Genomic DNA, 15,835 nt, shown 5'->3' with positions numbered 1-15,835 from the left:
AACAATTGATCATGGTGTGAACGAATTTTCCTCATTTATGGAATGTTTAATGAACAAAGGAGCATTCGCATGCTCTTTGGAGGAATGAAATTACATTTTGAAAATGCTTGAAATGATGAAGAGGTAGTGTATTTCAAGGATCAGGCATAATAAGCTTTGAGCCATTTGCCATCGATGATGTTTCCTTCCTTTCCTCCGTTGATTGCTAAAATCCTCTAGACACTTCTTTGATAACAACATACGGCCCTTCCCATTTAGGAGAGAACTTAGGAGCAGACATGTCTTGTTGAATGTGCTTCGCCGTATTTAATACCAAATCTCCTACTTGAAATGTTCTAGGTCTTACCATTTTGTTGTAGGATTCGGAGATCCTCTGTTTGTAAGCTTCCACATATTTTTCCACCTTGGTTCTCCTTGATTCAAGCATATCTATCTCAGCGATTCTTGATCTGGAGATTTCAGCCTCATCCCATTGTACACCACTGGATGCTGCAATCCTGGCTGAGAGAACTTTGATTTCTGCTGGAAGTATGGCGTCGGCTCCATAGACAAGGGAATATGGATAAGTACCGATTGAGCTCCTTAGTGCAGTTCTGTAAGCCCATAAATACATGGGTAATTTCTCATGCCATGATCAAGGATTGTCATGAATCGTCCGACTGATAATCCTGATCAAAGTTTTGTTGGTACTTTCTGCTTGACCATTTCCTTGTGGATAGTAAGGCGTGGAGAAGATTTGTTTGATCCCATATTTATTGAGCATCTTCTCAACATCTTGATTGGCAAAAGGAGTTCCGTTATCTTTGATGATATGCTTAGGAACTCCGAATCTGCATATTATGTGCTCTTTAATGAAGGCGGCAATCGTAACTCCAGCAGTGCTTCGAAGTGGAATAGCTTCGACCCACTTGGTGAAGTACTCTGTCGCAGTGATGATGTATTCATGTTGTTTTGAAGATGCTGGATTGATCTTCCCAATGATATCTAGTCTCCAGCTGTAGAAAGGCCACGGACTACTCACAGAATTCAACGGGAGACAAGGAGTGTGGATGAGATTACCATGGGTTTGGCATTGGTGACACCTCTGAACGTGTGCGGCTGCATCATCTTCCATGGTCGGCCAATAATACTTCTCATGAATTTGAAGAAATAGTTTCCTCTTTCCTTGATGTTCTCCATCATGTACTTCCTTCAGGATTGTAGGGATTTCATGTTCGGCTAAGCACCTCAGTAAATTTCCACCAAAGCTTTTGCGGTACAAGATCCCATCGAGATAGACGAATCTCTTAGCTTTCTGAATGAGTTTGACTGCTTGCTTCTTTTCCAGTGGTAGTTCGTTGTCCCAGAGGTATTTGATGTAAGGCTCCCTCCAATCCCCAGTGTGGTGGACCGTCAAAACCTCCAAGTGATGAGGAGGTGTTTGGCAATCAGGAAAATATCCTTGCAAAGCTCTTGACTGAGTCTCCATGGATGGATAGTAGTACCCCATTCTTTGAAGCTTTCTGTAAAGTGTTACCACTAACGTGTGCCCACAGACTTCCTCATGTATGCGCTTGAGATGTTCTTCCGCTTCGTCGCTCCCAAGACATCGTGATAGAGATCCATCAGGGTTTCAATAGTGTAGCCCTCCATGAAGCAAGAAGTAGTTCTTCAATTCCTTGAGGCTGACTTGGTCTTCTGAAATAGAGTTGCTCAATTCATGAATGATGGGTGCTCGCCAATCGTTCGCTGGAATGTCTTCGATCTGAGTGAGCCAAGTCGAAGATACTGTACGCCTCTGTACAGTGATCGTTTTCTGTGCTCCTTCAAATTGCAGCTTGGAGGCGAGAGTTTCTAGGCAATCAGCATGCCTATTGTTAGTCCATCTAGTATGGACGATCGTTGCGTCAGCAAAATAGGTCAACAGTCGCTGAGCTTCGGTTCTGAATGGAGCAAGTGTGATTTCTTTGAGAGAATATGTTCCATTCATCTGGTTGACCAATAATTTTGAATCTCCCCTTATCTCGAGGTGTGTTGCTCCTGCTTGCTTGGCCAAAGATAATCCTAATAGGAAGGCTTCATATTCCGCTGAGTTGTTGCTGCAGTGGAAATCCAACTTGAACGAATGTGAGAAAATTTCACCAGATGGAGACACCAGCACTACGCCCGCTCCTCCGGTGTCACTACTAGGGGCGGAAGATCCATCAAAGTATAGAATCCATGTTTCTTCCTTGATGACCAAGATGTCTGGGAATTCGCCGGGCACTTCTTCATGTAGTGTTGTTGTGTCTTCCCCTGGAAAAGCAGCGAGAAAGTTTGCGACCGCTTGACCTTTGATGGATTTAGGTGGCGTGCAAGCTATGTCAAATTCTGACATCTGGAGTAGCCACTTCGCTGGTCTCCCTATCAAAGATGGCTTTGATAGCAAGAACTTTATGGGATCAGCTTTGGAGATGAGTACGACCCTGTTAGATAGTAAGTAATGTCTGAACTTCTGGATTGCATGTACCAATGCCAGGAATGCCGTTTCGGCCTTTGGATATCGGAGTTGAGCGTCTCTCATTGTGCGGCTGAAGTAGTAAATCGGTCGTTCGACGCCTTCGTCGTCTTCTTGAGCGAGCTGCGCCGATGGCGACGTCACTGGAGGATGTGTAAAGAATCAAAGGTCGTCCCTGTACTGGAGACCTCATGACGGCCGGTGACAATAATATCTGTTGTATTTTATGGAAAGCTTCTTGTTGAACAGTTGTCCATGTGAAGCTTGCTCCTTTTTTCAGCAGAGGTGTGAACGAAGCAATGAGTTGAGCTAATCCAGGAATGAAGCATCGAATATAATTTACCTTGACCATAAAGCTTTGTAGTTCCTTCACGGTTCGTGGAGAAGGCATGGTGGTAATAGCTTATGCCTTGTCCGGGTCGACTTTGATCCCTTCAGTCGTGACCAGGAATCCTAAGAATTTTCCGGAAGAAACTCCGAATGCGCACTTTAAAGGGTTCATTTTTAACTTGTATTATCTGCATCTTTCAAACACCTATCTTAGAACTTCGAGATGAGATGCTCGAGTCTTCGATTTAACCACCACATCATCAACATAGTCTTCTACTTGCTTGTGCATCATGTCGTGGAATATGGCAGTCATGGCTCGTTGATAGGTGGCACCAGCATTCTTTAATCCAAAGGGCATCACAGTGTAGTGAAAATTCCCAATGGGAGTACGGAACGCAGTCTTGTTGGCGTCGTGTTCATACATCTTGATCTGGTTGTACCCACTATAGCCATCCATGAATGAGAACATACCGTGACCACTGGTTGCATCGACGAGCATGTCAATGTTGGGTAGAGGAAAATCATCCTTTGGACAATATTTATTCAAGTTCCTGAAGTCGACACAACATCTGATTTGACCATTTTTCTTCTTAACAGGTACCACATTGTCTAGCCACGTTGGATGAAGAATAGGCTTGATGAACCCTGCTGCTAACAGTTTCTGGATTTCGACCTTGATTTACTCCTAGACTTCGTGTCTAAATTGTCTGGGAGGTTTTTTGACAGCTTTGGAACCAGGGACGATGTGCAGGTGATGGGTGACGAGTTTGTCATCCAGACCCGGAATTTCTTCGTACGTCCAGGCGAAGACATCTTGATATTCTTTCAACAATTTTATCAGCTCGGTCCGCTCCTCTGGTGATAGTGATGAACTGATCAGGATTGGCCTTGGATCGTATGCAGTCCCAATGTTGATTGTTTCAAGATCGTCAGTGGTAGAGTCAGTGTCGTCCTGTAGTTGTCGTGGGGCATCCTGGACTTCTTCTTCAAGTGATAGCTCACTCTGACACGATTCTTCATGGTGGGGAGACTTTTCATCGTTCTCCCCGATTAATTGCTAATCTTTCCGTCGGCGATAAATGACTATCCCTTCTACATCTCGATCGGTCGCGAAGTTTGACCCTGGAGTTGAGACTTGGCCATTATGGCGTTTAGTCGGTGTAGTAGGTGACTTGATCATTTTAGCAGCTGAGGATGACGGATCGTTATCAGCCTTTTTGATAGTCTTCCAGCTTGGAAGTGGAGTACCGCGAATCCTGCTTGGAGGTTCCGGGACGCCCTTTTGAGATTCAAGGAACTTAGTATCATAGACGGGAGCATAAGGAGATGATGAAGACGGAATGCAAACGATCTTGTTGTCGAGCAGGGCCTTCATGCATTGATGGTATGTTGAAGGAACCACCTTGTTATCATGGATCCATGGGCGTCCCAGTATTATGTGGTAGTCAGGTTCTTGCTTGATCACATGAAACATTGCTTTCGATCGAATCGGCCCCACCCTCAAATCTATGTATGCATATCCATATGTATGGCTTTGACTTCCTTCAAATCCTGTCACTAGGATGGGATAGCGAACGATTTTACCTTGTGGGAATCTGGCCATCCTGAGAGTCTTCATAGTGACAATGTTGGTGGAAGCACCGGTGTCAACAAGAGCTCTTCTAAATTCGGTGCCTTTGATGAAACCAGTGACATACAATGCTCGGTTGTGTCCTTCATCCGTCATGCGATCTTCTTCTCCAAAAGAGATGTTGTCGATCGAATGCCCAGGCACTAGGGAGACTTCTTCAACTGATGGTGTTGGTGGCGTTATTTGCACGCTGGATGATATCTGGTTGAGTGCTGAAAATGTGTCTGTGCGCTGATCCCTGGAGAAGTGCAGGAGTTCACATAGATTTTCAATCAAATGTGTGACCTCTTGTTCCACCGGCTTCTCGTATGTGGTGAAGCTGTTGATTTGAGGGTCAGATGACGCTTCAGTCCCCGGTGTTGAGGCTTCTGGAGCGGAGATACCGCCTAACTCGGATGTTAATCTGATGAGAAAGTCGAGGATGTGGTTTATCGTCTCCTTCATCAGGTCCATGTTCCTGGTATGGACCTCTAGGATTTGAGCCAACTCTGCCAAAGTCGGGATCCCTCTGCCTTCCATGCCGCCAGGTGTAACATGAGGAATGTTGTTTGAAATATTCTGATCTGAATTAGTTGAATTAGTCCTAAGACCAACCATCTTGTGAGATTGTTAGATTGCAACCGAGAGATAATCTCCCACTGTGGTCGCCAATCTGTAGATGGGGAAAAACGATTTGCTGGTTTTTAAGGAATTGAGGAGACGACCGTACGGAGGAGACTCCTCGAACCGAGCGAAATGTTAAACCTCACACAGATGCACCGCTGCAAAGGGGGTGCTTTAGATTCGAGAGATCAATCTGTAGTACTCCGGCCTAAATCAAGACAATGACCGTTCCAGAGTAAATTCGGTCACAAGAGAGGATGGGTTGATCTGTAGGAGGGAAGGAGAAATGTGTGGAATCAATGGTAATCAAAGATTGTGGGTGTGTGAATTCTGAATATGATAAGCTCTGAGTGATTGAAATTGCTCAATTGAGAGTAGTTGCTCAATTGATGAGTTGATGATCTCGTGTTGTCGATGACGTGAGATTGATGATACTGTGATGATGATGATTCAATCATGATTCAGAGACTTATTTATATTGCTGGAATTTTAGACACCATGATTCCATGAAGTGTGACAGTTGATGGAATCAAGGAGTGGGGAAGTGGAGATCGTGTTTGAAACCAGTTGCTCAACGTGTGGAGACTTGGTCGATTTTCCACCCACTACCTCGTGAATTCCTTCAACTGATTGCACGACTTGCTCACATTCCATCGTGTTTTGAACACACGTGCCGTAGACCGCCAGACCAAAACCCTAAGTGATACCCCCAAGTGACACGATTGACGTCTCGTGGTTTGTTAGTCAATTGATGACTTCGTGGTTTGATGGGACGATGAGTCCATGTAGTTGCTGAGTTGAACATGATGTTCTGAAACTCATGAATTGAACATGTCATGAGACAGAGGTATAGTTCTTACGATGAAGTGAGCAAGTATTGCTCATTCGATGGATCGTTGAATATTGATTGTTGAACCAATATTCCTTGGTTTGAGCAAATATTTATCATCTGAGCAAGTGTTGCTCATGTGATGAATTGTTGAATATTTGATCGTCTGAGCATGTGTTGCTCATCTGATGGTTATTGGCAGCGTACCAAAAATATTAATTAGAATACTGGTGTTGAACCGAGCATAATTAATAAAATTAATGACCATGAGGCGTCGTAAAATTATTAAGGTTGGAATCTGGAATGATGATCCTTGGATTCAGAAACCCTAATTTGATCAATTGATGATCAATTCATGGTTCGTCAGAAGTTTAACCATGGGACGAAGGAGGGAGCGACTACATGGGACCGTGGATCAACCATGTAGTGTCCATATGCTCACGTGAGCAAATACGAAGAACTCCTGAAGAGTTGACGATTTGTTGGTGGAAGAATGATTAAATGCTGGCTTAATCATTTATTCAAAATGCTCGTCTGAGCCTTAGGTGAGAAAACCTAATTAATTATGACGAGGCGAGGGACCGACCATGGAGTCATGAAACCGGCCCTGGGTTGTCACGTGACCGCCTGACGATCACTTCATGAAAATCCAAAGTGTTTGGAAGAGTTTTGGACCTAATACGAGCAATTGTGCAAATTAGGTCAAAACTGTGAAAATTGATGGGACCGGCTTCCGTGAGCCAAAGAGCCAATCTTGGTCGGTCAAGATAGCGTGCTCGTGTCCCCAAGGCGTCCGCGTCTCAGTCCTGAGAATTTTGATATTTTCTGGCGTGCAATTGAGCATCCATTCGAGAAAATATGCCAAAATTAGGGTTTCGACGAAACTGAGGAAAACACCATGAGATGATGAAAAATAATTATAAAATAAGGAATGAGGAGGCGTGGGACCGCCGTGGTCAAGGCATGGTCGGCCGGTCGTGACCACGGTCCCGTGGTGCCTTTTCCTTAATTTTATAATTTTGATGATTTTATGAAAAATTCATGAATTTTGAGAAATTTGATGAATTTAGGGAGTTTCCATGAATTGAAGGAGTTTTCATGAGTTCAGGAAGCAAAAATATTAAAATAATAAAAACAAGGGCGTGTGGGACCATGGAGGCATGGCCGGCCGGCTATGGACCGGTCCCACGAGTTTTCATAATTTTTTAATATTTTTAGGTATTTTTGATGATTTGAGGGAATTTTTCCTAATTTGAGAGAAATACCAAAATCAAGGAATTTGATGAATTCAAGGAAAAATAATAAATAATAATAAAATAAAACAAAGGGCGTGTGGGACCGGCTAGGGCATGGTGGCCGGCTAGTGGCCCGGTCCCACAAGTTTTCATAATTTATTTTATTTATTATTATATGATGATTTGTGCAAAATACCATGAAATCAAGGAGTTTTTTCATGAAATTAGAGAAATAATAATAATAAAATAATAATAAGAACCGTGGGGTGTGGGGCCGGTTGGGACCAAGGCATGGCCGGTTGGCCAATGGTCACGCCCCACACTCCTTTCCTTAATTTTATATTATTTTTTATGGATTTATGGAAGTACCATGAAACCGAGGAGTTTCCTCGAGACGAAGGAGATTTGATAAAATGAGAGAATTTTCATCAAATCATGGAAAATAATAAAAATGCATTAAAAATATAAAACTGGCGTGGGATTGACCACGACACGGTCGGTGGTCGTGTGTGTGCCCAGCACCCTGGTCAATATTTTTAATTATTTATTATTTTCTTCTCTATTTTGCATAGGTTCATCGTTTCGTTGTATTTTTGAAATACTCGTTCGTGCGGTGACTGTTAGTGTATCGTCGTTGAATACACCTTCACCATTTGAATCGGGGCTTACTTAGAGGTAGCTCAGACGCCCGGTTGTTGATTATTTATTACTAATTGTGGAATTCAGTGGAGAATAATTCACAAAACTGAGCAATAAGATTTATTATTAATTCATGATCAGCTGAGGATTCGACTACGAATTCATAATAATAAAGTGAGCATTACCATTCCATGGGATCGTAGATTCGACCATAGAATCGGAGTAATTAAGATTTATCTATTACCATTTATAAGACCAGTTGTGGATTCGATCATGAAATCGGAGTAATGAGATAATATAGTTATTGATATTATATGAGATCAAGCTGTGGATTCGATCATAGAATCAGAACAATTGTTTATTGCCATTCCATGGGACCAGTCATGGATTCGACCATGGAATAGGAGCAATTGTTATTTCCATTCCATGGGACCAGTCGTGGATTCGACCATGGAATAGGAGCAATAATAGATTATTCTGGGAATTCGGTAGTGAATGTCACGGCAGAATTAATCTTAATTAGGAATAATTAACTTTGTGGCTCTATACTAGCAGAGCAAGCTGTCTAGGAGCATTAATTATCCCGATATGATCTTGTCGGTAAGTCATATCCTTTATATAGTCAGGGTAAACTTGTTGTTTGTTCCTGAAGACGTTATCGCTCAATACTAGCAGAGCAAGATGTCTAGGAGCTGTCCATCTCGTGATACTATATAGAAATAATCACTGAAAGTATTCAGTATTCATGAGATATGCCGTTGTCCAGTCGTGAGACTACATATCTACATGTACTCTGAGAGAAAGTACTCTCCGTTGAGAATTCGATGAGAGACCCGTGTCTCGATACTCACGTCTGATTGCTGAATCAGAGCTTCGTATAATTATCAGTTTACGATTTTATCCTTTGTCGAAAATCCACCATCTACACCAGTATACATGATGGCGCTTTTCCGACCATGTTAGGAGGCGGCTATGTTTGATAAATCGACTGGCCAAAACGTACGGTCGTGATCGTTTTTGAGACTGACATGGGCAGCCTATGTTAAATTCCTTAAAGAATTAGGCGCGTCGACCAACCAACTTCCAACTTTATTTAAAAGTGTGTGTGGCGCGTTTAAAGCGATCTGATTGGTCTATGGGAAAGGGGGCCAGCAAGCAGCAACATGGAGTGCGGCCAGCCGGCCACAAGCGGCGCCTGTTGGAGCGGATCGGCCGGCTAAGTGGCGTGGCCGCGCCTCCTTTTGTTGTTGCGTATATTTGCCTAAGTTCCTCTTTATTTCTTGTTTTCTGGTAGGACTTTGCTCCTACTAGCTCCATGGCGGATTAGTTTCCTAGCTTACCTAGGTTTGGTCTCGACCAATAGGGTTCGGAATATTGCGCAGGGCGCCAAAAACCTAATTTTTGCAAATTGATAAAATTAGGTTAAAGGACTGAATTTTGCGGGTTGCCGCAAAACCAATCAAATTTTGGTGAATTTTGCACACTGATACAAAAATCACTAATTTAATATTAAAGGGCAACATAACTTTGCGTGCCTATGAATTAGTACTTCCACACGCATCTCAATCCTGACACTTCGGGAGATTCATCCTACTCGGCTGAGAGCGAACATTAGTCGTCATGTCATGTCAGTATTAAGGGTTCAACTGGGAACATGGTATGGAACAAATACTCAGAAATTTACAGAATATTTGGTATTGTTGCTACATGCACCATTCTGGATAAATTTCATATAAATATACAGAATTGCTCAATATGCATGTAAGTAAAGAGGCATGAGCACTCATCAATTTTAAATGGCTCAACTTCTTTGCAGAATGATGGCGCATTAAATACAGGATTTTATAATTTTGGCCCTGAACTAAAAACCACCATCAACATTAAGCCCCCTGCTTAGTACGTAACAGTGACATTGTTGGGGGGTAAGCACTAGATGGTGAAAAATAAAGATAAAACTTATGAGGCAAGGTAGACAGATGTTACCAGGATAGAGGCCGGCTAGGTCTTTGAGCAAGACATGTTTAATGAAGTATCAAAGCACACAGTGATCGTCCTCCTATCATACGTCAATTGCCTCCAGGTAGATTTCGAAATTTGCTAAACTCCATTGCGCTCGATTGCGAGAGGCCTTGACTTTAAGTTGCTTGGAGTCTGGACTGCTGATTCGCAACTAAAATGTTTTTTAAACTCCCGAGCATTGACTGGAATGAAATTGCTTTCATCCTGACTCTTTATCTCATCGACTCATTCTTTCCCTTCTGATTGGATGATGAAATGCTTGGAATGCTTATATGGAAAAATCTTCCGGAGTTTTTGAGTGAAGTAAACGGGCTGAGAGGCGTTCTGTTGCCGACGTGCTGCTATCAAGTCTTCAAGGACTTCATTACAAGCGACATCCTTTGAACCATCTTTTGAATCTTGGATTGTTGTATGGAATGGGATGCGATTGAGCAGTCCCCAGTTATACTTTAGATCCGATGGCGTGGCCGAATATGTGAAAATATCTCTGCTACATACTTTTGGAGTCTTTGATGCACGTGCATGGCTTCATGTTGAGAAATTCCTGCGGCTCGTAAAGCTTTGACATTAATGATGCTGATATCAGAAACAACCTGGTTGAGGGACGTGAAGGCATCCCATGCTGGCAGTCCCAGGGTGTAATTATCCTGAGCCTATTTTCTACTGAAAGATGTAAGGTGGTTGACGAATTGATGAAGGCGACAATCTTTTAGATTCGTCATTTGTTGATCAATGAGCGGGAGTCATATTTGATAGATCTGTATTGTATCCAAACTTTTGGCAGTTCATGCACCCCTTCCATAGGAAATTGGAAATCTGGAAACACTGAATCTGACTTTTTCAGCGATGTGGCAGACATGATGCGGTTAGTCTGTGTGGCTTGCTGAGGCGTTGAAGCGGCTTCGGCTTCTGGAGAGGACATTGAAGAGGATTCTGGGGAGAACGTTGAAGCGACTTCTGGAGAGAACGTTGAAGCGGCTTCTGGAGAGAACGTTGAAGCAGCTTCTGGAGATAACATTGAAGCAGCTTCTAGAGAGAACATTGAATCGGCTTCTGGAGAGAACTCCAGTGAGGGCGCCATTAACCCTTGATTTCGACAAACGAGTTCTTCCCATTCTTCTGTTTGATAATCCCCGATGCAGACTACATGCTTCATGAATATTTGTGGCATGCCGGCTAGGCATGTAGAAGCATGGACACATTGTCACGAATTAAGAAATCCAAAATCCAGGTGTGTAGAAGCATGGACGCATTGGCACAGACTAAGAAATCTAAAATCCATGCTTGTTAGGTGAGGAGGCTTAATCTCTAATCAATGGCGCGTGTAATGTGATTTTATGCGCCGTTTTTGAAGAAGTAGTTGCAACTCGGGTATGTTATGTGTGATGACTTCAAATTCATTGCTTCTTGGTTCTGTGAAGGGGATTCCCAAAATTCGAAAAACCGCATACAACAAATCTTCTTCTAGGAATCTCGTCAGGCGAAGGTTGAAGCATGATGCTCTTCGGATGCGAAAGATGCTTGCTCCAGAAATAATGTGTCGTTGCTTGATGATCTTGTGCTTTCTTTTCCTTTACATATTCCCCTCTTCGGTATTTTGAAAGATATGAGATATCTCTTGCATGGTTTGAATTTTTCTGGTTTCGAATTAATGGGTACAATTTTGTGGGGGTTTGGGTTTACTCGAGACTTTTCCTTGAGACGATTCAGGAGTAAAGAGATTTCTAAAAGGGAAATGATACTTGATTAACTGAAAAATTGAAACCATAATTATGAATGCAAGCAGTGCAATCATTTTGGAGGAATTACAAGTATTGCATGAAAAGGGAAATTGCTAAAGGAAACACTAAAAGGAATTTTTGAGGAGAGGGCGGCGCGACATCTTAGGTATTGAAGGGTTTGAGCCACCGGGAGTGTATTACTACGCCTTCTATCTTGTCAGTATTGATGAGTAACCTCCCAAAATAATTTCCGCCACTAGGTACGGCTCATCTTTCCTTCATGTGGAATCGTACAGAGCAGGCTGAGCCAGAACTACCATATCTCCAACTTGGAATGGGTTTGGGCATTGTGCCATTACTTTCCTAGATTCCTTATCTTTAACTGTGACAACTTCTAAACTTTTGATAAAATACTTGAAAAGACCAACATCCCATTCACATCTCCTAGTGACGGCTGGGTTGATAGTCGGATCGAGTCCCTAAGCCTTGGCGGAAGGAGGAGTGACTGGTTGCAAAAAGGGTTGTTCAATAAGATTTACTTGTGTCCGGAATCTGCGAACAAATGCTGATACGTTCTCTTCAGGAAGTTGTGTCACATTCGCGAGTTGTTGATATGACAACAAATAGTCTTTGGGATTGGATGGCTTGTTGGAGACCCTTTCAGGTATAAACACTGGCAAAGGACATACTCCTAGCTTGACCTTGTTGTCGTGTATCCATGAGCGCCCCAGGATCATATCATAATTTGGGTACTCTTTAACCACATGAAATTTGGCGTGTGTTAGAGCATCTCCCACCTTGATTTCGAGATTGATGTACCCGTAAGCATCTCTAGATTCTCCTTCTGAGTTTTTGATTATGGTTGGGTAGTGAACAACTTCCTACTTTGAAATCTTTGCATCTCTCAGAGTCTTGACGGTGACAATTTTGAAATCAGAGGCCACGTCAATCAGTGTGATGTCAAACTCGACATCCTTCAAGTGAGTGGTGGTTAGGAGTCCCCAGTTGCATCTATCGGTCACGATTTCCATGAGAGGTTCGGGTTTGGGAGTGGCTTCCCTGGATGGAAACAGCCGCTTGCCTGATACAACACGGTTGAGGGCTGCAAATATGTCTTGATGTTGTGTCTTGGAGATATACATAATCTCACATAAATGCTACATCATAGACTGTACGGTTTTGCGGACGGAGTCCCCAGAAATCATGCAGCTCCTGACGGGAAGAGGATATCTGCGAACTCCTTCAGTGCCTAATTGAAGTTCCCCTGCATTACCTTTTCTTTGAAAATGCACTTCAATTTGTTGCATTCATTGGTTGGATGATTGACGAACCTGTGGTAAAAGCAATATTTGGGATTTTCCATTTCTTCCTCAGTTGGTAGGCGCCTGATAGGAGGTAGTTTGATGGCATCATCTTGAATCCATACTTCTAAGAGTTCAATTACTTCCTCGATTGGGAACGGGAAGTCTGGAGCAGCATCTCCAGTTTCTTGTTGTTTCCCAGGATTCTTAGCCGCGACCTTCTGGGGTGAAGCCGTCTGATGCGCTGGTGCCACACGTTTGGGTTGTTGTTCCGCTGCTGGAGCTTTTCTCTTTCCTCCTTCACTAGCGATTGACTGGAGGTTGGATCTTTTATTGGAATGACGCCTGCTTTCCTGAACATCTTTACGAGCTTCTTTATTCTGGAACGGTTCGGATCGACTGAGTAAAGAAACATCGGATCTCTTAGCATCTTCTGATGCAATATAGGAATTGATATTTTCCAAGAAGGACGCACATAATGAAATCACCTTTTCATTGCGAGGACTCCGATGAGAACGTGATAAATCCACGAGTCTTCTTTCTAAGCTTAAGGAAACATCTCTTGATCTTCATGAGCAGACAAGTTAGGTTGGTGGATACCTTTCCATTCAACGTGACCATAGGCTTCATCTTCCTCACCAGGAGTAGGAATATGAATCTTGGAAGAAGGGCTACTACCATCAGTATTGATCCAAAATGAATTTTTGATGGCGTTTCCTCCAGAATGAATACGTGTTGGTTCCTTTGAGGACTTTCAAAAGCGTAAATACTTAATCCTGCGTCTTGACAATAATAGGTTGATCCCTGACAATATCATTCAGGATTTTCAACAAATCGTGAATAGTTGTTAAATATTGAGACTCCATAGCCTCGACAAGGGTTTTAAATGAGAGAATGGATTCATGAATAACATGTGAAGTATTGTCAGTTCTAGGAGAAATAAAATTGGGATTGACGGTTTCTAAACCATTCCTAAGATCAACCATCTTGAGAAATTTAGGAAATTGACAATGAAATTGGGAAAATGATTTTTCGCAACCGAGAGATTAATCTCCCACTATGCTCGCCAGTTGTTTTGGGGTAAAAACTGATTCTGTTGGTTTTGGTAAATTTGGGTGTGTTGATGAGAAAAGAATTCAAACCCTAAACAAATGCACTGCACGTGAGTACTTTAGATTCGAGAGATCAATCTGTAAAATCCTAGCCTAAACCAAGAAATGGTCGTTCCAGTCTTGCTTCAGTCACAAAATGAAGTAGAAGGGTTGATCTGAGGGAGGGAAGCAAAGAATGTGTTGAGATCAGAATGGTTAAATATGAACGTGTGACTATTTTATGACTTGTATCAGAATATGGAACTGGCTTGCGGAATGTAAGCTATCAGTTCTTGGTGTTTTTCTGGATACTGTGTTGTTAACCAAAACTCTGTTGTGGGTTGAAATAGGTTGAAAAACTATTTATATAATTCATAGTTGAAAGCACCCTGATCTCATAGTAAATGGGAGTAGTTGAGTGATGGAGAAGCGAGATCGTGTGAAAATGTTGAAAACCACGTCTTTTAATGAGGGAATATGGGTCGGTACACACCCATTACTTCTCTCCCGCCACTAACTATCCGCTTTTTCTGACACTTTCTCATAATGGGCATGTTGCATGCCGCACGCTGTAAACCGCCAGACCAATACCCTGATGAACATCCCCCAGTTTGTGACATGTTTGATGTCTCGATTATTTTCGTGGAAAATATGCAGCAGGCTGCTGAATGGTTGATGTATTTTTACAGTGGTAAGAAAAGTGGTTCGTTTAAGACTTGTAGAGATTCGTTTTAGACTTAAATTAAAATAGAAACTCAAATAAAGTTGTTTTCGAAATTGTAGAGAAAACTGAGACAAAGGATTCCACCATTAACCAATTATTAGTGACTCAATCATTAACAATAATTATGCAACTCATACATTCAATTTGATTCTAAATATTGCCTAGACAAGTAGATTCTCAAAACAATTGTTGTAAATCGAAAGCATGGACCATCAAAAGACTTAACTTAAGCATGACCATCAATAAAAATCACAGATATTTAATCAAAATCATATATTCAATTTAAGTTCAATGCAAATAATCATAAAGAATTGCAATAATTAATTCGAATAGAATTTACCACATAATAATTGGAAAAACGGCTTCCTCCATTGCCTCAGCAAAGGGGTTTAACTCCTCATATTATTCACGTGCGGAAAAAGGTGTTCATAGCTCAAATAGGTGAAAAACAAGAGAAAACTAATAACTCTGGAAGTTTGCAACGGTGTATAGGCATCACAGACTGACTGTTACAAACTGTTACAGAGAATTAACTGAAAAACTAATGCAATTAGACTGTTATATATAGAGAGATAAAAGATGACAGTTCCTAAACGTTACACAGAAACTGTGATCTTTTCTTCTTCTTCTTCTTCCTCTTTCTCTATGATGATCAAAAACACCTATGCAACTCTGGATTTTCTCTGCAACTACCCCAAACTTCTCACAAAGACTCGATTCCCCCCTACGTGACTCCAACCACCTATTATATATATATAAACGGACCAGAAATCTCGATTAAATCCCGAAGATATTTTTGCTCTAATTTTCACCGGAAGTCTCGGTCTTTCCTTATTTATCTTCTTTACCTTCACGCGGAGTCTTGCTTAATCCAACGTCCCTGAACCTATCTCCGACAGAATAATTCTCACATATATATTTCCTTTGATAAGATTCCACCCACTATCCAAAAGTACAACCAAACACCCGATAACTTTTCTTCTCCCTGTCTCGGTATAATTTCCATTCTTTCTGATTCTGAAACCACTAGCTACCTTGTTTTGATGTAACAGGGTAATATCAAATCATTCCAGTGAAAAAGTCCGACCACATCTCCTCCAAATCCGATCCAGGGAAAGTCACAGCTAAATATACTCTCCACCTATGTTTCGTATAGACTCCGTGTAAATCTTGTTTTTCTTCGAATCTATTGCACCTATCAGTCATGTTTGATCATTACAGGCCAACATCAATCGAT

This window comes from Papaver somniferum, chromosome 7, assembly GCF_003573695.1.
Source record: "Papaver somniferum cultivar HN1 chromosome 7, ASM357369v1, whole genome shotgun sequence".
Classification (NCBI taxonomy): domain Eukaryota; kingdom Viridiplantae; phylum Streptophyta; class Magnoliopsida; order Ranunculales; family Papaveraceae; genus Papaver; species Papaver somniferum.
This window is presented reverse-complemented; position numbering follows the sequence as displayed.